This window comes from Macaca mulatta, chromosome 8 (genome assembly GCF_049350105.2).
Source record: "Macaca mulatta isolate MMU2019108-1 chromosome 8, T2T-MMU8v2.0, whole genome shotgun sequence".
Classification (NCBI taxonomy): Eukaryota; Metazoa; Chordata; class Mammalia; order Primates; family Cercopithecidae; genus Macaca; species Macaca mulatta.
This window is the reverse complement of record NC_133413.1, coordinates 141,956,481-141,980,153: the sequence shown is the minus strand read 5'-3', so window position 1 is coordinate 141,980,153 and position 23,673 is coordinate 141,956,481. Positions and strand designations below refer to the sequence as shown.

General features: G+C 38.1%; 1 long non-coding RNA gene across 2 annotated transcripts in view; it reads left to right on the top strand.

Moving 5' to 3' along the window:
- Nucleotides 1-681: 681 nt before the first annotated feature.
- Nucleotides 682-23,673, top strand: part of LOC114680340 (uncharacterized) — a 269,085-nt gene continuing 246,093 nt past the window's right edge. Inside the window, exons 1-2 of one of the 2 annotated variants that reach the window (XR_013397425.1) lie at nt 682-1,118; nt 23,521-23,630. This is a non-coding gene — a long non-coding RNA (uncharacterized LOC114680340). The remainder of the gene's footprint in view (nt 1,119-23,520; nt 23,631-23,673) is intronic. The other variant, XR_003732543.2, reaches the window with a different exon arrangement.

The following is a 23,673-nucleotide window of genomic DNA, read 5'->3' as shown; positions in this document are numbered from 1 at the left end:
TGGCATATTGTTGCTCATAGTGGCCTGTAATGATCCTTTGAATTTCAGCAGTATTGGTTGTAATGTCTCCTTTTTCATCTCTGATTTTATTTACTTGGGTCTTGTCTCTTTTTGTATTAATTAGTCTGACTAATGGTTAGTCAGTTTTGCTTTTCTTTTCAAAAAACAAACTGTGATTCGTTGATCTCTTGTATTGTTTTCTTTATTTTTATTTCATTTATTATTTCTTTTTTTCTACTAACTGGGTTTGGTTTGCTCTTGCTTTTCTGTATGTTTAAGATGCAATGTTAGGTTGCTTGTTTGAAGTTTTTCTACTTTTTTGATGTAGGCACTTATAGCTATTAACTTTCTTTTGAGTGCTTCTTTTGCTGTACCCCATAGGTTTTGGTGTGTTGTGTTTCCATCATTATTTGTTTCAAGAAATTTGTTAATTTCCTTCCTAATTTCTTCACTGACCCACTGGTCATTCAAGAGCATATTGCTTAACTTCCATGCATTTGTACAGTTTTTTAAATTCCTCATGTTATTAATTTTTTAGTTGATATAGAAAGTTGATATAGTTTCTTTTTTTATTTTTTAAAGATTTGTTTTGTGGCATAACATATGGTCTATTCTTGAGAATAATCCATGTGCTGATGAGAAGAATGTTTATTCTGCAGCCATTAGATGAAATTTTCTGTAAATATCTATTAGGGTCATTAATCTGTAGTGCAGATTAATTCCCATGTTTCTTTATTGATTTTTTTGGTCTGGATGATGCAGGGGCCTTTGAAAACAGTATGCTGAGAATAGATAGGGCTCAAGGACAGTATCTCCAATTGAACTTTTAATGAACTCCTGTAGGTGCCAAGAAGGCAGGCAGATAAGGAAGAGCATAGAAACAAGGAACTGAGTAGAAGGTTACATGTGGGAAAAGAAAGTTTGTTTTGCATTGCATTCTTTCTGCTGACGTGGGGTTTATGGAGTATAAATAAAGTGAGGCGGAGGCTCTGAGTGCGGCTGCCATGTTCTCTGTGTGTCTTTGTCTTTTGTGTGTTCTTTCATTCTCCACCACCCCCGGCACGGACCCCAACAGGATGACATGTCCAAAACTGAAAGTGGGACACTGAAGTTTCCAGGTATTCTATTGTGTTCTTTCTATCTCTTTATCTCTAATAATATTTGCTTTATATGTTTGGGTGCTTCAGTATTGAGTGCATATATATTTACAATTGTTATATTCTTTTGCCGAATTTATCCCTTTCTTATTAAATAATGACTTGTTTCTTTTTATAGTTTTTGTCTTGAAATGTATTTTTGTGATATAAACATAGCAATTTGTTCTCATTTTTGGTTTCCATTTCCATAGAATATATTTCTTCATTCTTTTATTTTTAGTCTATGTATGTCTTTATAGGTGAAGCATGTTTCTTGTAGGCAACAGATCATTGGGTCTTTTTAAAAATCCATTCATCCATTCTATGCTTTTGATTGGAGAGTTTAGTCCATTTACATTCAGTGTTATTTTTGATAAGTCAGAACTTACTCCTGCCATTTTGTTGTTTGCTGTTTGTTTTATCATCTTCCCCTTCTTCTATATTTCTTTCCTGTCTTCCTTTTAGAGAAAACTTATCCTCTCATGGTAAGTTTTAATCTCTTGCTTTTTATTTTTTTGTGTATCTTTTGTATGTTTTTTTATTTGAGATTACTGTGAGGTTTGCAGATAATATCTTTTAAGCCATTAGTTTAAACTGATGACAACATTGCATAAACAAAGTAGCAAGCAAGCAAAGAAAAAAACCATTAAAAGTTCTGCACTTTAATTTTATCTTTCTGCTTTTAAATTTTTTCTTGTTTGTATTTATATCTTATTGTACTGTCTATGTATTGAAAAGTTGTTGTGGTTTTGATCAGTTCATCTGTTTTTCTTTCTAGTAAAGATATCAGTATTTTACACACCACAATTACAGTGATACAATATGTTTTTTTCTGTGTACTACTGTCAATGAGTTTTGTACCTTCAGATGATTTGTTATTGCTCATTAATGTTCTTTTCTTTCAGTTTTCTTTCAGTTCTCATAGAACTGACCTGGAATCCTCCACTTTTGTTTGTCTTGGAGAACTTTTATTTCTCTTTCATGTTTGAAGGATATTTTTCCTGGGTATGCTATTCTAGGGTAAAAGTTTTTTTTTTTTTTCTTACAACACTTTAAATATGTCACGCTTCTCTCTCCTGGCCTGTAAGGTTTCCACTAAAAAGTCTGCTGCCAGATGCATTGGAGCTCTATTTTGTGTCATTTATTTCTATTCTCTTACTGCTTTTAGAATCCTTTCTTTATCCTTGACCTTTGGGAGTCTGATTATTAAATGTCTTGAAGTAGTCTTATTTGGATTAAATCTTCTTGTGTTCTATAACTTTCTTTTATGTGAATATTGATACCTTTCTCTAGGTTTGAGAAGTTCTCTGTTATTATTTCTTCGAATAAACTTTCTACCCCATCTCTCTCTCTGTCTTATCTTTATTACCAATAACTCTTATATTTGCCCTTTTGAGGCAATTTTGAGATATTGTAGGTCATTTTTTTTCTTTGCTGAGTATTTTTAAATAGCCTGTCTTCAAGAACACTAATTCTTCTGCTTGATCAATTCTGTAACTAAGAGACTTTGGTACAGTTCCTCAGTATGTCAATTGCAGTTTCCAACTCCAGAATTTCTCTTGATTCTTTGTAGTTATTTCAATCTCTTTGTTAAATTTATCTGATAGAATTCTGAATTCCTTCTCTTTGTTATCTTGAATTTCATAGAGGTTCCTTAAAAAGGCTATTTTCAATTCACTGTGTGAAAGATTACATATCTCTATCTCTCCAGAATTCGTCCCTTGTGCCCTATTTAGTTATTTGTTGAGATCATGTGTTTTGGATGGTCTCTATACTTGAGAATGTTCATTGGTGTCTGGGCATTGAAGAATTAAGCATTTATTGTAATCTTCACTGTCTGGGATTGTTTGTACTTATCCATCTTGGGAAGGCTTTCCAGGTACTTGAAGGGACTTGGGTGTTGTAATCCAAGTTTTGGTTTTATTACAGCCATATCTGCATTAGGGGGCACCCAAGCCCAGTAACACAATGGCTCTTGGAGACTCACAGAGGTACCACCTTGGTGATCTTGGATAAGATTCAGAAGAATTCTCTTAATTACAAAGCAGAGACTTTTATTATCTTCCCTTACATTTTGCCAAACAAATGGAATCTATGTCTAGCTGCCTGGAGCTGGGGGTCAGGTGGCACAGTAATCCCTATGGCCACTACCACTGGGACTGTGCTGGGTCAGACTTGAAGCCAGTGTGGTACTGTGTCTTTCCCAAGTCCTGCAGTTACCACTGCCTCACTACGACCTATATTTTCTCAAGGCCCTAGGGCTCTGCAATTATCAAATGACAAAGCCAGCCAGGCTTGTTTCCTTTCCTTCAGATGGCAAGTTCCCCCTTCCCCAGGTAGATTCAGAGATGCTGTCTGGGAACCGGGACCTAGAGTTGGAAATCTTAGCAGTCTGCCTGATGCTTCATTCTACTTCAGCTGATCTGGCACCCAAGACACGAGAGAAGTCTTTCCCATTCTTCTCTCCCATTTTCTCACTAATAGGAATATTTCTTTGTGGCCACCACAGCCCCAGGCCCTACATAAAAGCTGCCTGGCTAACATCAATGCTCATGCAAGGCTCAAGGGCTCTTCAGTCAGCTTGTGGTGAATGCTGCCTGGCCTGGGACTCAACCTTCAGGGAAGCAGACTCTCTTCTTGCCCGGGATAGGTCCAGAAATCCCACTCAAGAGCTAAGGCCTGGAATCAGGGATTCTAAGAGCTCACTCTGTGCTGTTCCCCACTGTGGCTGAATTGGCATCTAAGCTGCAAGACAAATTCGTCTTTCCTCTTCTATTCTCAAGTGGAAGGAGGCTTTCCCCATAGCAACTACAGCTGGGAATGTGCTGGGTTACACCTGAAGCGAGCATATCTCAGAGTCTCGCCAAGGTCCATGGTGAGTACTGCCTGGGTACTGGTGCTGATCATTCAGGACCCAATGGCTCTTTAATCAGCAGGTGATGAATCCTGCCAGAACTGAGTCCTTCTCTTCAAGGCAATGAATTCCCTTATGCTCAAGGTGTGTTTAGAAATGTCATTTGGGATCTAGGGCCTGGAAGGGAGGGGATCAGGACTCTGCCCAATGTCCTATTCTACTGTAGTTGAGCTGGTATCCACGTTGCAAGACAAAGTCTTCTTTGCTCTTACCTCACCTATCCTCAAGCAGAGGGAAGGAGTCTCTCCTGGAGCTGCAAAGGTTACACTTTCTAGTGCTGTGGGAGGTTGCACGCCCCTGGCCACCTCCACTCGTGTTTCAGTAGGTCATATGTACTTCATGTCCACTGGCTCTGAGCTCAGCATAGCACCAGAACCTGCCTAGACTGCCTTTCAAATTTATATGGGACCCCAAGGCACTTTAGCTTACAGTGTTGAGGCTTGCCATGACTCAGGTTTTGACTGCTGGGGTGGACAGTTTGCCTTTGGCTAGCATTGATCTAAATGCTCTATCCATGGGTACTGGCTAATTTCTTCCTGGTGATGCTCTCTGCTGTGACAGGACAGCACACCGTTCCAATGCAAAGTCCCACAATCAATGTGCTCTCCCTCCCTCAAGTGCACGGATTCCTTCTCCATGCCAGGAGGCCACTGCCAGGAAATAAAGCAAGGGTGGCATTGGTGTTTCAAGCCTGTTTTTTCTACCATCGTCAGTGTCTCTTTCAGCAATTTAAAGTTAAAACTAATTGCTGTGATTGCTTACCTCATTTTTGGTTCTTATGAAGGTGCTTTTATTGTGTAGGTAGTTGTTAAATTTGGTGTCCCTATGGGGGTGTGGGGGAAGTGATTGATGAAGACTTCTATTCAACTGTCTTGTCCACCTTCTCACCTGATTCTTGGGTCTTATGAATGTGCTTTTTATGTGTGTAGGTAGTTGTTCAATTTGATGTTCCTGCAGGGAGGACAATCACTGGAGGCTTCTATTTGGTCATCTTGCTCTGCCTCCATCCTCAGTAACTGTTTATGACTGAGGGATAAAAATTTTTTTAGCTCTTCTTATGAAAGAGTCAAATCTTGAAATGTTAGAATATTTTACTACTTGGATTTATGTATCCAGTAGTCCAAATCATACTCACTCTTCTCTGACAATATCAATATTATCAGTAAAGTTCAGAGACAATGATATCAATAGCTATTAATTATTAAGCACCTACTGTGTGACAAAATTAATAACTATTTTGTGTGTAGTTTTTTATGTGTAAAATTAACATAGTAGCTTTTATAACCAGAGTTATTGTGACTACCCAAATCAAAATGAAATATTTACCTGCACATTGTTTGAAGAAGGCAAAGTAGTACGTGTATATATATCCTGTAGTATATATACTGGGTCACACACACACACAGACACACACACACACACACACACACACAGATTTTTCCTGCCATTGCCTTCTTCTTCATAAAATTTCCACTGTTCCTACCTCTATTTATTTCTAAGTACAGAATAGACCTGTATTTATTTAGGTATTTATTGTTTATTTTTCCCTCTATTTATTTTGATATCTATTGCTAACATGACCTAGAAATTTAGTTCAATTACTTTAATTAATTAATCCCCACCCCAAGCCTGAGTCCTTTCTTTCTAACCTATGAATCATGCTTAATTGACAGTTTATAGAAAATAAATTTATGTGGAACATTCAACATAATCTGTGGCATATCATGTACTCACAATAAATGTTTTTCTTCCCCTTTGTCTATCCCTGTCATACTCTCTGTTACAATTATTTTGGTATATTCTCTGGATCCAATACAGTTTTCTTGTTTCCACTTACAGGAACCTGTGCTTTTATTTTTAACACAGAGTAGTGCATTAATGTGTTTTCTCATGAGAAGCATCCTTGTTAATATTATCCTGAAAGGTAAGTGTAGAATTGGATTACACAGTAAGCATGTATTCAAGTCTTCAGTTATTCATAATGAACAGCTGAGCAATTAACAAGTCAAGGTGCATTTGCTGGAAAGTGCATGACGGCAATTTTTTATTCCGTGATCAGAGCAACAATTTCTGAATTTTATCTGACCATCCACAAGTGGAGAACAGTATTCTCCCAGCGGCATGTCATTGTGATCCATCTTTACACTCAGTGAGGCTTAACAAGTCATTTTGAAATCCAAGAGCTCTCAGATAGTATTTTATTGGCCTGTACTTGCTCATATTCCAGACAGAGTTAATAGCACCATACAACAGAAAGCTTGATACACTATAATATTGGCATGGCGAGTTGGCAGATACTTACTGATTACACACATGTATGAAGTGAAGTTGTTACTTCATGCAGTGTTACTCCAGGGGCATACATGTCAAAATTTTGTTTTGCTTTGTTTTTATATAATTGAAAAATCAATGAGTTGATAATCTTTATTAGGGGTTTTAATACTAAATACATTCAGGACTAAGAGATTAAATGAGTGAAGCAGGCAAGGTGCAAGAAAATTATAGTGACTAAAGAAGATAGTGGAACAATGGTTAACTGGAGAGTTATGACCTATCTTATGGGGCAACTAGTATTTAGCAGAAGGGAGATACTGGACTTTTGAAAGGGAAGCCAGAAATCTGATTTTTTTCAGTGCAACATCTTTCACTTCTTTTAGTGTTGGCGACTAATGTGATTTGGTTTTTGAAGCACTGTGTGAGACAAACTAAATATCTTTGCAGGCTGTATACCCAAACTTCTGATCCTAAATGTGTAAATGACTTGTTTAGTGTATCTGTTATTGTTTCTTTGTTGACAATGAACTAAAAACATGTGAAATGTTTTGTCCTCATTCTTGGTCAATGATTTTATTCCTTTTCAGGTGCTTGCATTATGCCTCTTCTAATAACTTCCTAAGACCAGGGACTTTTGTTCATTTCCTTTCTTTGAAGATTGCAAAACACCACAGAAAACTATTAAGTTATTTCCCTTTCCTGTGAGCATTTTGTCAGGGTTAGTATCCTTGCCTGGAACAATATTTCACCCAATCTCTCATTTTCCCCCCAGTTCTCAAGTTAATCAGTCATTGTTCATGCAAGCCTTCCTTGACTTCCTTTATTCTCTTATGGCACCTGGTTAGGAAGGCGGCACAGGGTGTTGGTTAAGAGATTTAGTGTGACAAATGTAATCATAGTTCAGTGTCTAATATATTATAATACTTACATTAAATATTAATCATACCTATTTTCCCCATCAATGTCTGCTTTTGGGTAGTCAAAAATATGTTTTATTTATTTCTGTAACCACAGTTCTCACCAGGGTACATAGCACACACTAAGCATTCATTTAAAAATGAAACATTTGCTATCCTGCCCTGAATTATAAGGCTTTGGTGATCAGTAGATTAACATCCACTCTCCCTTTCTTTTGTCTTTTTCTGAATTGTACCTTCCTGGTCCCTATCTGCCATGATTTCTCAAAAGATATTTTACTATACCCTTCCTCTATTTTCCTTTCAGTCCAACTGGGTAGTGGATAGATAGGATAAAATCAGTTGAAGAAAGAATAAAAAAGATAGTAGGAAACAGAAGAAATCAGATAGCTTATAGGATTTGGTAAGAGAAAAATATTTGGCAAGATCTGAAAAGATTAGTTTGAAGAAGTTGAATGAAGACAAGAGGAGATAAGACAAAGAAAATAAGAAAAAGGAAGAAAGATAAAGGGATACAATATCAATTAGGATTAGCTAAATTGTGTTGGAATGATAAGCCACTCCAAAGGCCACAGTGACTTACAGCAACAAAGGTTAACCTTTTTCCTATGTCCGTGTGGGTCACTTACAGCTTTGCTTTTTATCTTCTTTCTTCCAAGACACAGGCTAATTAAGCATTCCTTTCTGGAGCACTAACAGTCTATGGGGATGAGAGAGAAACATTTGAAAACATGAGTTGGCTCTTAAAGGCTCAAACATCAATTCTGTTTATGTTCATTGACAAAGTGAGTCTCTTTCACTCCTTGGTTCAACATGTTACAGCACATATGCTCTTCAAGGGAGGAAGTCTGAACAGTTTAAAGAGTCATAAAGTTTATGCAGATGTAAAAATTGTAAAACATGTCAAATAATGTAAGTTTTATGGAAATCCTTTTTTTTTTTTTAAGAAAATATTTGGGGAGTGATTAGAAGGTGGCTGAAGGCGGGTGAAAGTCTAGAGACAAAATGGTAGTTCAAGGGGAAATGAAAGAGGCAGAAACCAGGGAAGGTGAATGAAGGCCTCCCATGGTTGGGATGATGGTATGGTGTAACAAAAACATGGCTTAGGGAATACAAGTATGAGCTTCACCGTCAGACAGACCTGGACTCATCATGGCCCTTCATTTTCCTGTCTGTATTTATGGTTCCTATCTTATACTGTTATTTAGAGAATTAAGTGACATAAATGTGTATGCAATTAGACATTGATTTGTGCTTTTTCCATTGCCGTGAGTATTGTGAACTGTGACCTCCAGTGAAAAGAAAAAGCACCACTAATTATTCCACATCCTAAAAAATGCTGTCAGCAAATGAGCTTATGGGATGGAAAACAAATCTAGCTACAAGTGGTCTTCACTCTAAATTGCACCCATCCCAGTCTCGTTAGCATACAGGGTATGTGTTGTGGGGGCACACAAGTAGGACCAGAGTCAAGAGTTTGTGTCTTTCCAGGAATTCAGTTTTCACAGAGGTCTCTTCCTTCCCATAGGTATATCTTTCCCTTCCTCAAACCCAAGGGTGATTGGGGTTACCTGCCAAAAAAGGAGAATGCAGGGATCATGTGTCCTGCATTAGATGCTGGCTAAGTGGCACAAACTGTGAGCCCATGTTGATGCTGCCTTTGTGTAGTGTAGAATACGGTAAAAAATAAATAAGATAAAATAAAATAGAAGTCTTAACTAGTGTTTGACACATGCCTCCTAGAGTTGAAGGAGCTACACGAACACCAAGGCTGCTGTCTATTTCTCTGCTGTAGATTTTTGAAGGGAGGAAGGTTTCTAGAGTTTTGCCAAAACTATAGTGAAAGGAGACAGTGTTATAATGTACCTGGAAAGAGGACATTGTCAAAGACCTTCTCTGACTCATTTTACAAGTGCATAAGAAAACCTGAGATATTTTTATCACTCCATTTAAAGAAACAAGGAATTTTAAGGGAGTGACAGGATCTCTGGGTTTGTCTAGTCTATATCCGAGAGAAGAGACTGGTGGTATTGACCATATTAGCTCATGAGTAAGGAGAGGCGTAACTGCTTCTCTCTAAGGATGTCTTTCATGATGAAGGAAGCTGGGAGAAGGTAAAGACGCCCAAGAAAATAACACATGTCACCAAGCTAGAGGTCATCTGGAGTGAGGTAACTAGGTGAGAAGAACAGGCAGAGATGCTGGCCATCACTGACAGGTGGGATGTTCTCCAAGGTAAAGCTTACCTTCATTACCCTAATTCCTCCTCTTCCTCCCCACTTCCTCCTTCTCCTCCATCTCCTTCTCTGGATCTATTACAGGTAGTTAGATAAGCATAAATGGGACAGGAGAGGGCTCTCCCCCATCCACTAAGAATGTTGGGTGATGGTTCAGCAATTATCACATTGTCTCTCTAAAAGTAATAAATTGGGAACCAGCACCAGGGAGAGATTATTCGTGATGGTTCACACCTGTTGCCCTAAAGTGTTAATTGAATGCAGGTGCAGTGAGAAGCAACTTCCTGGGCATGTGTATTAAGAGACAAAATGGTGGGGTATGACCTTCTGGGGGCACGCCACCAGAAAAGGGAGGAAAGCCTCAGATGAGCATGCATACAACTTCCTAAACTCACTGTGGATGCTCACCTCCCAAGGGTAAGGAGGGCACTGTGCATGCAGGCAGCCCACCCCGAAGGAGGAATCATGGGAAAGAGGTCAGCCTATAAAGTCCTAGGATCAAGGTTAAACACTGCACTTGACCTTCAGGTGCCCACTTGGGTCTCTTTCAAGTGAACTTTATTTCTTGTTCTGAAGCCTTTCTAAGTAAACTTCCACTCCTGTTCTGAAACTTGCCTCGGTCTCTTTTTCTGCCTTATGCCCTTCAATCAAATTCTTTCTTCTAAGAAGGCAAGAACTGAAGTTCCTGCAGACCCATATGGATTCGCCGCTGGTAACTTGGATACCTTCCACTGGTAACATATTTATAGGAGTAGCTATTAAACAGGGAGGAAGATGACTCTCCCAGAATCTGACCAGGCCTTCCTTCTCAAGGTGCTTGGGATGAAGGACTGAAGTAAAAGTCAGTTCAGGTGGCAGCTTGCCACAGCTTACCTCAGGTCCCTTGATCCATGAAGTAAGGGGAAGTGGGACAAAGAGAATTAACTCAAGTTTGTGATTGAAGCTTCAGAATGAAATGGAAGGTTATTAACTGAAAGTGATGGGAAATTTTATGTTATCTAACCAAGATATAATTAAGAGATGGAAAAGAGAGATTTGAAAAAGCAGAGTTGAAGGCAGTGATCGAAAAGAAAGAAAATTTTATTTTTATATCCCTACTGAGATGGGACCTGTATTAGTCTTCCAGGGCTTCTATAACAAAATGTCACAGACAGAGTGTCTTAAACAACAGAAATTTATTTTCTCACAGTTCTGGAGCCTGGAAGTCTCAAATCAAGGGGCTGTGCCAGGCAGTTGGTTGCTCTTGAGGCCTCTCTCCTTTGCTTGCAGATGGTCACCTTCCAGCTGTGTCCTCACATGGTTCTGTTATCTGTGCGTGTGCATCTCTGGTTTCTCTTCCTCTTCTTATAAAGACTTTAGTCGTATTGGATTAGGGCCCACTCTAATGACTTCATTTAACCTTAATTACTTCTTTAAAGGCCCTGTCTCCAAACACAGTCACATTGGGAATTACGGCATCAACATAAGAATTGGAGTTTGAGAGAGAAACAATTCAGTTTATAACAAGACTAAAGTGGTTTCACATGTGAGGCATCTGACTTGTAGATAGAGGCATTCACATATGCTACATGTATGATGAAGGTAGCCAGGGTGATGCTTACATGAGTGGGAATGATGGAGGCTTGGAACATGAGGAAATGACATTGTGGTGAGATGTGTAAGGCAACCCATGACCCCCAAAATGCCAGAAGGATCCTGAGTTGTTAACAGAATGTTTCTTTGACTATAATAATGATAATGACAAAAAAATTACTAACATTTCATGAGAACTTACTATATAGCAGGCAGGGATGAAAGTTCATACACACATTTGGAAAACTTAACTTTTACTACTGGTTATTATTCTCATTTTACAGATAAGGTAACTGAGACTCAGAGTGCAAAGATCACCTAAGGGGTAATGGGGGGGCCAGTATTCCAGCCAAGGTAGCCTGACCTCACATATTATGCCCTTAACCATACCATAAATCAGTCATGCTTTATGGTTTTTCTGGCCAAAGCAGGAATAGCAATGGAATCCATCTTCAAATCTGTCCACCTCTACCTTCTTAAGGTCAGCCTGAGAAGGGACTCTGACTGCTCTGTGAGGGGTGGTGGGCTTAACCATGGCCACAGGGGGTCTTCTGTGATGAAGGAAACCTGGGAGAAGGTAAAGACTGCCCAAGATAACCACACATGTCACCAGCCTAGAGGTGAGGTGACCAGGTATGAAGAGCAAGCAGAGTGAGCACCCACTTCTTCCTGTAGCATTCATTCTGTGATGAGCTGAAGACCTTTTAATGCTTTCCTGCTTCTTCTCTTTCTAAAAATTTCAGCCTACCTTGAAAGAATATATAGCCTTGGAAAACAGCAATATGGTGACCTGAATATCACAAAACTCATGTTACTAGCTAACATGAGTCTCTCTCTCTTTTTTTTCTCTCTCTCCACACACACCCAACACACACACACACACACACACACACACACACACAGTGTGTGTATGTGTGCATAATTCATGATGATAAATGTATATGTCCTAGTTAAAAAGAATATTGTGTGTACTTTCCCCAAACTTTCCCAAACTAAAATTTACCTATATTTCAAGTTGTGGAGAATGTGGACTAAAGTAATGTTTAATAACTTATAAAACCTTTTCTAAAAAATTAAAATCAGATTAAATTGTATCACTTGAATGTTTTAATTAGGGAACAATCACTGATGGCTCCCAAATGAGCTCATCATTTTCTGTTTCCTATCTAGTTTTTTTTTCTTTTTTCTTTTTTTTTTTTTTTTTTTTTTATTACAGGCCAGTTTGTTCACTAAAGTTTGACAGAGAGTTTGGGGGAAGGCTCTCAAACTTTTTTTAATGGCTCTCCACAAAGCTGTATGACCTTAACTCCAAACATGGGGAAAAAAACCACAACAAATCCAACAGTCAGAGACGACTTTCCACGTTTACTCAGCCACCCACATTACAGAGGATGAAATCGAATTTGAACCTGTTTTATATTATTGTTTTTGAAGTTTTTTGGCTGACCAGAGAAAGTTACTTTTATGAAGCTCTTAGAATAACGAAGATGTGTTCAGCACCTGCAATGTAGAGATAAGGAAACAACCTCACTTTTTGCAGCAATATCTTAAATGAGGTATTCTTAGCAGTCTTGGGGTTGGTTGCTCCCACTAGAGAAAAAGAAAGAAAAACAGAAAAAAGGAAAGAAAGAAGAAAGGAAAGTTTGTGCAGATGAATGGAACAATGTAGCATTGATTTTTCTCCCTTATTTCTAAGAAAATTAATTCCTCAAATATTTGAAAGGTAGGAGCAGACACCCAAATCATATGGGCATTCTAGGTCAGAGTTACAAGTCTTAAAAACCTGCAGCAAAATAGATCTGCTATTTGTTAATTGTGGGTATTAGCAGAGCTGAAGACTGACATGCTAACAGAGGACACGCAGGCAAAACAATTATGTAAAGAAGGCTAGAAATATGAAAATTTTCATGTTCCTTTTAGTTAAATTTTCTCTGACTTTTGGTAGACTTAGGACATTAAAAAACAGTTTTGTACTCCAAGAAAATAATGTAAATATAGTGATAAACCGAATTATACAATTAAACTCAGTGAAGGGAGACAATAAATTGGAGTATTGTATTGGCTGTTCCTACGTAACAATGCATTTCCAAATATAGAGATTTAAAATGACCATTAATTTGGCTTATGACCCTTTGGCTCAATAATTTGGGTTGGTCTCAGTTGGGCAGCTCTGCATTTGGCCTATCTCATTCTCAGGTCTGCTGCCAGTTGATGGTTGGCTGGGTAAAGACTGATGACTTCACATTGGAATGGCTTGTCTCTGGTCCGTATGCTTTCTCAGCTTCCAGCAGGCAAGCCTATTGTTCAAATGGAGATTGAATAAATTTCCAAGTTACTTTGTCTGGAAGTGTATAAGGCCTCTTGAGGCTATATTCAGACCTGTTTTAACATCACTTCTGCCACATTTTATTGATCAAACTAAATCAGAAGACCAGTGTAGAGAAAAAGGATGAATACATTGGTCTAACCTCTTGATGAGAAATGCTACAGTCTCGTTGCAAAGTGGAATGGACACAAGAAGGGGAAAATTATGGACACCGTGTGTATTAGTTCATTTTCACACTGCTGATAAAGATATACCCGAGACTGGGTAATTTATGAAGGAAAAGAGGCTTAATAGACTCACAGTTCCACATGGCTAGGGAGGCCTCACAATCATGGCAGAAGGTGAAAGGCACATCTTACATGGTGGCAGGCAAAGAGTGAAAGCCAAGTGAAAGGGGTTTCCCTTATAAAACCATCAAATCTCGTGAGATGTATTCACTACTGCAAGAACAGTATGGGGGAACTGCCCCCATGATTCAATTATCTCCCACCAGGTCTCTGCCACAACACATGGGAATTATGGGAGCTACAATTTAAGATGAGATTTGGGTGGGGACACAGACAAACTATAACACTATGCAAACAAACAACCATAGAAAGACACTGAAGAGTAAATGTCATGATTTTAGGGGCCTCTGCTCATAGTAATTGTCAAGTAGCAATTCAGATCCCAAAAGATTATAATTTCCACTTGTCCAAGAAAAAAATCTCAAAATATGACTTTAATATGAAATTTCCATAATTTAAAAACGTTAGCTTACAGTTTTGTCATGCAACATCCATCATTTGGGCAAAGAAAACATGTCCACAGGTGGGAAATAACCTGCAGACCATGTGTTTGCAGACTCTGTTATAGGAGTGAAAGACAAAGGCTGGATTTGAGTTTTGATGTCACTGAGCTGTATGGACTGAAGGAACGCTCCTTTCCTTACCCATCAAAAATAGATGAAAATATCATCCATACAGTTTTGTTGTGAAGATTAAATAGGATGATGCAGTTGAAATTGCATTAAAAACTATTAAAAATATATGTAAGTTATTTTTGCCATTGTTATTTTAATAATGTATCTAAGGTAGTTTATAGTTACAAAATTATCTCTAATTTTTATTTATTTATATCAAGAGTTGGCAAACATTTTCTATACAGAGAAAAATAGTAAATAGTTTAGGCTTATGGGACTATAGTTGGTATCACAGCTGCTAAGCCTTGTAACATAAAAGCAGCCATAGATAATATATATATAAAGGACAGTGGCTGTGTTTTAAAAAATTTCATTTATAAAATCAAGATTGGATTTGTTCCATAGAACAAGATTTTCTGACCCCTGCTTTAGGTTAATAATCCACATGAACAAAGACAATGTCATTTTTAACATCAACCTTCCTTGACTCAACCGACTTGGTTAAGTCCCTTGTTATACATTGGTATTGTCTACTCTAGTTTCCTTCCTTACATTTTTCATTACTGTAGTTCACAAATAATTTGTGTAATTTTTTTTAAATTCTCTTTACCCAATGAGACAGTGAGTATTTTGAGATGAAGAACTATGTCTTTCTTTGTTTACAATTGCATCTTCAGCAACTGTAACATTATAGATGCTCAATAGAGGTTTGTTTAATGAATTTGTGAACAAATATTCAGTCGTCATTAGACTATGGGTGTCATGGTGTTCTTTCCCTAATATCTATAAAGAGTCATTCTGATCACAGTATGTGATGATATCTAGTCCTCATTTCAGACATAGACACCTTAATGAAACAACTTGGATTTAGTTACCTACTTTATATGACATTATTTTATGCATTCTCATTTGATATGGTTGGACTTTGTGTCCCCACCCAAATTTCATCTTGAAATATAACCCCCATAATCCCCATGTGTCAAGGGAGAGACCAGGTGGAGGTAACTGGATCGGGGGGTAGTTCCCTCATGCTGTTCTCATGAGTGTGAGTGAGCTCTCATGAGATCTGATGGTTTTATAATGGGCTCTTCCCGCTTAGCTCAGCACTCTCCTTCTTACTGGCTTGTGAAGAAGGTGCCTTGCTGCCCCTTCACCTTCTGCCATGATTGTAAGTCTCCTGGGGTGTCCTCAGACATGCTGAACTGTGAGTCAATTAAACCTCTTTCCTTCATAAATCACCCAGTTTCAGGCAGTTCTTTATAGAAATATGAAAACTAATACATCATTCTTTATTTACCAACCATTCCAGTGAGTCTCTTACAACAAAAGAAGGTGTGGACATTAAGGACTGAGCCTGGAATTTTAGTCAAAAGCCAGAGAAAACAAAAATTTATCTTCTCTCAAAATATTCCTCTGTCTTTTGTCTTCATCCCTGGCTGTGGGATGGATAGGGGTGCTGGAATTTACTGAGTGCCTTATAAGTACCAGTCTCTGTAAAAGCACTTTAAACATACATTATGCATGTATTTGTTCCTCCTTTTATTCATTAATTCACTCAACAAATAACTGAGACTGTTTTTAGCATTGGAGATACAGTGAATAAGGAAATGAACAAAATCCTTACTCTTGTGGAGCTTTCGGCTATGAAGGATAGAGGCAGATAATAAACAAGATAAGTGAGAAAATTATGCAAGTTTAGAGGATAACTAATATGGGAATGTAGGGAGGATGGGAAATGTCAGGATGGATACAGGAAAAAATTCTATTTGCTTCTCACTATAGTTCTGTCTTCTCCCTATAGCTGTATCTCCCAGTGAGGCATAATTATCCTCATTGTACAAATGAGACAGCAGAAATTCAAAGCTATACCATTAGAAATGGGGAAGCTGAGTTTCAAACTCAAGTCTATCTGATTCAAGAGCCCATGCTACCTCTAAGGAATCTTTCTGCCTCTCTTGGATACCAAATAAGAGAGACTGGTGACAGTCCTGTTCTTTTCTCTACCACCAATGTTTTGGCTTTAAGTGAGTCTATGTTCTTAATATCTACGCTCGAAGGCTATGCTATAAAAATGTGAGACGACTGAGAATATATTAAGGTGGGATCATGGTGGGTTAAAAAATAATAACTAAGAGTGTTGTTTAATGGGGTTTCTGTCAGCAGGAAACGTTAGGGATAGAAGTGAAGTTGGGGTGATCACTGAAACACAGGCTTTGCTATAATTGTCCACATGTTCAATATTTTTATCTCCTCTGTGAGAAGAGACATAGACACTTACTCAGGCTTCTAAAGGTACAAAGTGGAGGTATTTGTTAATGTGTTGGATGACATAGCCAACATGTGAAAGAGAATTTTCACACACTAGAACAGCAAACTGAAACAAGCTGCATGAAACTAGAAATAAATATTAAACTCTGCCTATAGGTTAAAATAAAATCTCACAAGGAACAGTTAGGTGAGACTTAGCTTGACAGTTGCTTTTATAAAACAACTTGGAGGGTTTCATCAACTACAAAATGAATAAGAACCGGCTGGATGACACTGCTGCTGATATGCTCCTGCATCCTGGGCTTGCCACATATTTTATGAGAGAGGGACAAATTATAGCTGCAATGCAATATTTTATGAAGAACAGCTGGATAAACAAGCTTGGGATGTTTGATTTCTAAATGCATAAATGTAAATCTTTTTTTAACTTTAGAGTCATATTTTTACATGAAAAACAGAGGATATGTGGTTTTTATGGACCCAGACAACCAAATTGAGACCATAAAGATAGAAGTGGCTAGACAACTGATTTTAGCCTAATAGAACTTTTGAAAATTCAGAGCTATCCATAAATGGAATGAGTGGCAGAGTTGGTGGCATACATTGAGGCTTTACTTTTTCCCAGACCTTGCAAGCTTTGTGGGCATGTGTTATTATCATTTCTCTTTGTAGATGAGAAAAACTATGATAGTGAAGCTAACTATTTTACGTAAGAACACACAACTGTATAGAGGCAAAATGTGAATTCAGGGAAATGTAATTCTAAATAAAGACCTCTGAAAAATCCTCTCCTCCATAAATGAAATGAGAATACTGGCCCAAAAAAAATGTCAAAACAAACTTTTTCAGAACTCTAGATGTTAGTCAGAGACTTGAAGAAGTCAGAAAAACATATATTTAGAAAAAAGCTAAATATCAGTAAGAATAATGGGTTTTTGGCATTTGAACTTGCTCTGTTTCCATTTCCTCCTACCCTGAAACATGGTAGACTTTAAAAACAAAAGCCAATGATTGCAGTAAAAAACAGAAGCCTGGAAGCCACTGGACAGAGAAGAATATGTTTGGGGTTATTTCAAAACCTACCTTCAAGAGAATAGACATTACTTGACTTGTTCAGTGGTTTTCTGTAAGATAATGCCATCTTTATTCGACCAGACCTGAAGCTTGGCCAGTGTGAAGAGTCTCCAGGGACATTTGTCAAAAACAATCAATGGTAATTGTTTAATATCACAGCTTCCTGAAGTGGTTATAGTTGTGGAAATAGGCTGACCAAAAACATTCAAAAGGAGAAGCTTGGGGGTGAGTTGTGCAGAAATGGCTTTGAAAAGCTCCAACATGTTTACATAAAACTAGAAGGCCATATGCATTTATAGGGCTGAGCACACATACAGGGTTATGCACATGCTTAGGAAAGACCTCAGAAGGCCCAAAGCAGTCATCTTTAACTAATTTTGAGGCTTCGTCTAAACAGGAACTGAAGACTATGAGAGCTGTAAAACGTATGATGAGTATTGAAGTTGTATCCTAACAAGCATACAGATTCCTTTGGAAAAGACTGGGAGACTTACAGTTTTCAGGAGTTCAAGAAAATCTCTGTCCAATCACTAGCCACATATAACAAAAGTATAAACTATATAATTACTTCAAAGAAACTACCAAAACAACAACAATAGCAACAGGAAACCCTGGGGAAAAGAGAATGTGATTGCTAGTGTTGCCACATTACAGTATTAAAGATGTCCAAATCTCAACATAATATTATAAAACGTATGAGGAAACAAGAAAATACAGCCCATACACAGGGGAGAAAAGCAGTCAATAGAAACTGTCTCGGAAGAAGCCCAGACATTAGACAATACAAAAATATTTTACTAGAGTTATTTTAAATATGTTCAAAGACCTAAAAGAACTGATGGACAAGGAGCAAAAGGAAACCAGAAGAAGGGTGTTTGAACTATATAGTACATCCATAGATAGAAATTATAAAAGGAAACAAATGGAGAACCTGGAGTTGAAAAGTGACAAAACTCATTACAGAAGTTCACCAGCAGATCTGAGCAGTAGATGGAAGACTTGGCAAAACAAAGATAAGTCCATTGAAATTATCCAATCTAGAGCAGAAAAAACGATGTGAGAAACAAAACTGAATAGAGACTTCAAGATCTAGGAAACATCATTAAGACTACAAAAATATGCATAATAGGAGTCCTTGTAGGAGAAAAGAGAGAGAACACAATATACATGATGGTCAAAATTCACTAAATTTGATGAAAAACATTAATTGACACATCTAGGAAGCTAAACATACTCCAGGTAGGATAGAATTAAAGAGCACCACATCCCGTCACATTATAATTTAATTATCCATAGCCAAAGACAGAGAGAGAATTGTGCATGATAGATATATAAAAGGTTTGTCAATCAAAAGAGACACATAATTTTTAAAGAGCATATAAAGAGATACCACTTCATCCTAGGATCCTATACTTAAAAAGCAGATAGTACCAAGTGTTGAAGATGACGTGAAGAAGTTGAAAGTCTCATATAGTGTTGTTGGGATTATAAAATGGAGGAGTTACTTGAAAAACAGTTTAGCAAGTCATAGAAAATTTAAACATAGAGTTAGCATATAACCAAACAAACCTACTCATAGAAATATACTCAATGTAAATAAAAGTATGTATACACACAAAAACTTGTATATGAATGTTCTAGCAGCATATTCATCATAACTAAAAAGTGCAAACGATCCACATGTCTATCAACAAGACTGTACAAGCAAAGTGTGGTATATTCATACAATGAGATATTCAGTTATAGAAAGAAATAAAGTATAGGCTATAACATAGTGAACCTTTACAATGTTATGCCAAGTGACAGAAGTTAGACACAGAAGTCCACATACTGTATGATTCTATTTATATTAAATGTCCAGAATAGTCAAATCCATAGAGACAGAAAGTAGTTTAGTGGTTGCCAAGGGCTGTGAGGAGGAGGAAATGGGGAGTGGTTACTAATTGGTACAGGGTTTCTTTTTGCAATAATGAAAATGTTCTGTAATTAGATAATGCTCGTGGTTGTACAACATTGTGAATATCCTGAAAATCACTGAATTATGTACTTTAAAAGGTTGAATTTTACATCATGTAAATTATATCAACAACAACGCAAGTCCCCACTGAGGAGCATTCTGTAAAATACATGACCAGTAATCACCAAAACTGTCACAGTCACCAAAACCAAGAAAAATCTGATGAACTACTACAACAAAGATGAGCCTAAGGAGAGCTGACTACTAAGTGTTAACGATAACCAAGATGGTACCCTAGACCTTAAGAAAGGACATAAAACTTAATAAAGGAAAAACTGAGGAAGTATAAAGTATGGACTCTGGTAACAATTACATATCAATATTCGTTCATTAATCAGGCCAAATGTACTATAATAATCAAAGACATTAATAACAGGGGTAACTGAATCTGTAGTATATGGGGACCCTTTGAACTGTCTTCAAAATGGTTTTATAAATCTAAAATTATTAATTAAGAACAAAAGAAACAATTGAAGCATAGCAGTTGGTAAAAGCATTGTTTAGGCAGAAAGATATTGTCGAATGAAGAATGATGCAGAGAGGTTTGAATGCCTGGTACTAGATGTTTTTCAAACTTATCAGTACTTACATGCCTGGGAGAGGAATTTAGGAAGGGAATATAATGTGGTAGAAAGAAAATAAGTTTACAGGATGTAAAGATGTACATTTGCATCTCAACCGTTACTAAACTGAGGAAGTTTTTTGTTTGTTTGCTTGTTCCCATTTATCCTCTATAAGCCTGTTTTCTGACTTACACTGTGGAAATAATGATACAGATTTAAAGCTCTGTGCAAAAGATTACATGAAAAGCTATGTGCAAAATTTTGGCCTTAAGATCTAGATTACAGTAAGTTCATAACAATGTTTCCTTTTTAACTGACTAAAAAAAGTTCATTTAAAATTATTAATTTAAAAAGGACACTTCGGGTTTTTCCCGCAGGTTTCTCATGATGTATTTAGGTTGCAAATTTTGGGCACATCTGTCAAAAGGCAAAATGAAGCCTGGTGTGATCCAATACGTTTGATTTTAAAATGTATAAACCAAAGCCAAAGTATTGGCAGCAATCGGGCTGGGTCTGGACATTCTGAAATTCTGAATGGCTCATTGTCTTATTGGATCTCTAACACGCCAAATTCTAAATGAAATTTGGAAATTTTTTAAATTTTGATTTTTAGTTTTCATTCCAGCAGTGCAGATGTCTGTAGCCATCCTCATTATTTCCATCAGCTGTTGGTTTATGGCATTACATTCACCTCTATTTCTTGTTCCAAGTCATGCTCATTTCATGTCTGCACATTCAACCAAAGATGGACTGTAAGCCTTTTTCCCATGCTGGCAATGGTATTTGCTAATTTATCCACTCAAATCTTAACATCTGCTTCCCTCTTTATGCATTAAGAAAATTGTACTTAATGGACATGCTGGTCAGTCTTTTCAGATGCAATTCAGATTAGATGGAAGCTTCCCCCATTTCTCCTGGTCTGTTTCCAGACTTGCTCAGAGTACATTGTCTGCAGCCTACATCTCTTAATTACCTGTGCCCCCACTGGCATTTATTATTATTCTTGTAAATCGTCATTACCTACCTGGCGTTTAGGCCTGCACATTTGTGTGCAAAAGGATCCAAGAGGACCCTTCACCATTGTGTGGCTGTAATTATTAGGGACACACAATAATGACTTTGGACCCTGCTCTTTTTGTGCAGTAATTAACAGGTGGCAAGCTTTTACTGCAACATTTTCCCCAACAGTTACCGGAGAAAACACTGACATCTGGGTAAATAGATTCAACATTGAAAAATGGCCTCTGAAAGGGCCTCGTCATCTGACCCTGCCAGTAGCCTGAGTTTGCCAAGTTTCAATACACTACATACATTTAGTACAGGAATTACGGTTATGCCTTTTAGAGTCATTCGATGTGTATCCAAATTCTGGCTCTCCCTCTCTCTGGAACATGATGAGATCTTTACAAGGGTTAGCTTCCATTATTATGACATTGCTGGACTGGTATACCTGTTATAGTCTTTGCTTCCAGCTTCTTACCATGTCATTCAGATCCCTTCATTGTCTGATGCTAGCTGTGCTTCAGCTACCTCCAATGTGACTTTATCTGTAGACATTCTGGACTAGTTACCATTCGCAAATGTGCCTGGCACAACAATAAATTCCAACAATTATTATTATCATTTTAATTACTCTTTTTATTGCTTGAAACATCCCATTCATTCTTTTTTTCCAATATCCTAGGCATCTATTCATTCTTTAATTTGAAAACACCCTTTTTAGATTTCTTTAGCTTCATCTGTGCCCCCAAACCTTGGTGTCTTGCTTAGCCTTAGATGACAACTTGGCAACTGACTCTGTATATTTCTCCCGATGCTCAAGACTAGACACACGCTGCTCCCCTCACCATAGTCCAAGACTTAGATGAAACACAGTGCTATGGAACAGCAGCTTTCAGAGAGGGCAGGCGGTTCTGGGGAGTTATGTACTTGTGAGCATACTTTGATTAGAAGGAGAAAGAATATGAAAAGAAACTAGAAGATAAACATGTCTTTCTTCCTCTTCATTGGATTATACCAAACATGACTTTCTGCCATATAGGAGGCACACTGTGTGGCCAAGAAGAGCTGCTGAGAAATGATGGGCTGGGTCTCTGTGAGACTTGTCATGGAACAATGGCAAGCATGGCAATTTATTTTACTTTGCTTCTCTTCCTTGCTTGCCTCATTTTATGTTTGCTTTACTCTTGCTGCTCTGGGGCTGTACTTCCCAACAAAGCAGTATCATGTAATACTTTCCCTCTGTGTTAGTCTATTTTTATGCTGCTAATAAAGACATACCCGAGACTGGGTAATTTATAATAAAAAAGAGGTTTAATGGACTCACCATTCCACATGGCTGGGGAGGCCTCACAATCATGGTGGAAGGCAAGGAGGAGCAAGTCACATCTTACATGGTGGCAGTAAAGAGAAGGGAGCTTGTGAAGGAAACTCCCCTTTGTAAAACCATCAGATTTCGTGAGACTTACTTACTATCATGAGAATAGCACTCAAAATTCAATTACCTCCCACCGGGTCCCTCCCACAACATGTGGGCATTGTGGGAGATACAATTCAAGATGAGATTTGAGTAGGGACAAAGGCAATCTATACCATTCTGCCCCGGTCCCTCCCAAATTTCATGTTCTCACATTTCAAAACCAATCATGCCTTCCCAACATTCCCCCAAAGTCTTAACTCATTTCAGCATTAACTCAAAAGTCCACAGACCAAAGTCTCATGTAAGATAAGGCAAGACTCTTCTACTTATAAGCCTGTAAAATCAAAAGCAAGTTAGTTACTACCTGGATATAATGAGGGTACAGGCATTGGATAAATATACCCATTCCAAATGGGAGAAAATGGCCAAAACAAAGGAGCTAAAGGCCGTGTGCCAGTCTGAAATCCAGCAGGGCAGTCAAATCTTAAAAATCCAAAATGATCTCCTTTGATTCCATGTCTCACATCTAAGTCACAGTGATGCAAGCAGTGGGTTCCCACAGTCTTGGGCAGCTTTGCCCCTGTGGCTTTGCAAGGTACAGCCCCTCTCCTGGCTGCTTTCACAGGCTAACATTGAGTGTCTGTAGCTTTTCCAGGGGCATGGTGCAAGCTGTCACTGGATCTGTTATTTCTTCTTCTCACAGCTTCACTAGACAGCGCCCCAGTAGGGACTCTGTGTGGGGGCACCCATTCCACATTTCCCTTCCACACTGCCGTAGCAGAGGATCTCTATGAGCATCCTGGCCCTGCAGCAAACCTCTGCCTGGACATCGAGGAATTTCCAAATCTGAAATTTAAGTGGAAGTTCCCAAACCTCAACTTTTAATTTCCACGCACCCACAGGTTCAACACCACGTGGAAGTTGCCGAGGCTTGGGGTTTCCACCCTGTGAAGCGATGGCCTGAGCTGTACCTCATTGCCTTTTACTCACAGTTGGAGTGGCTGGGACTCAGGTAAGCCAGTCTCTAGGCTGCACACAGCAGGGGGACCCTGGGC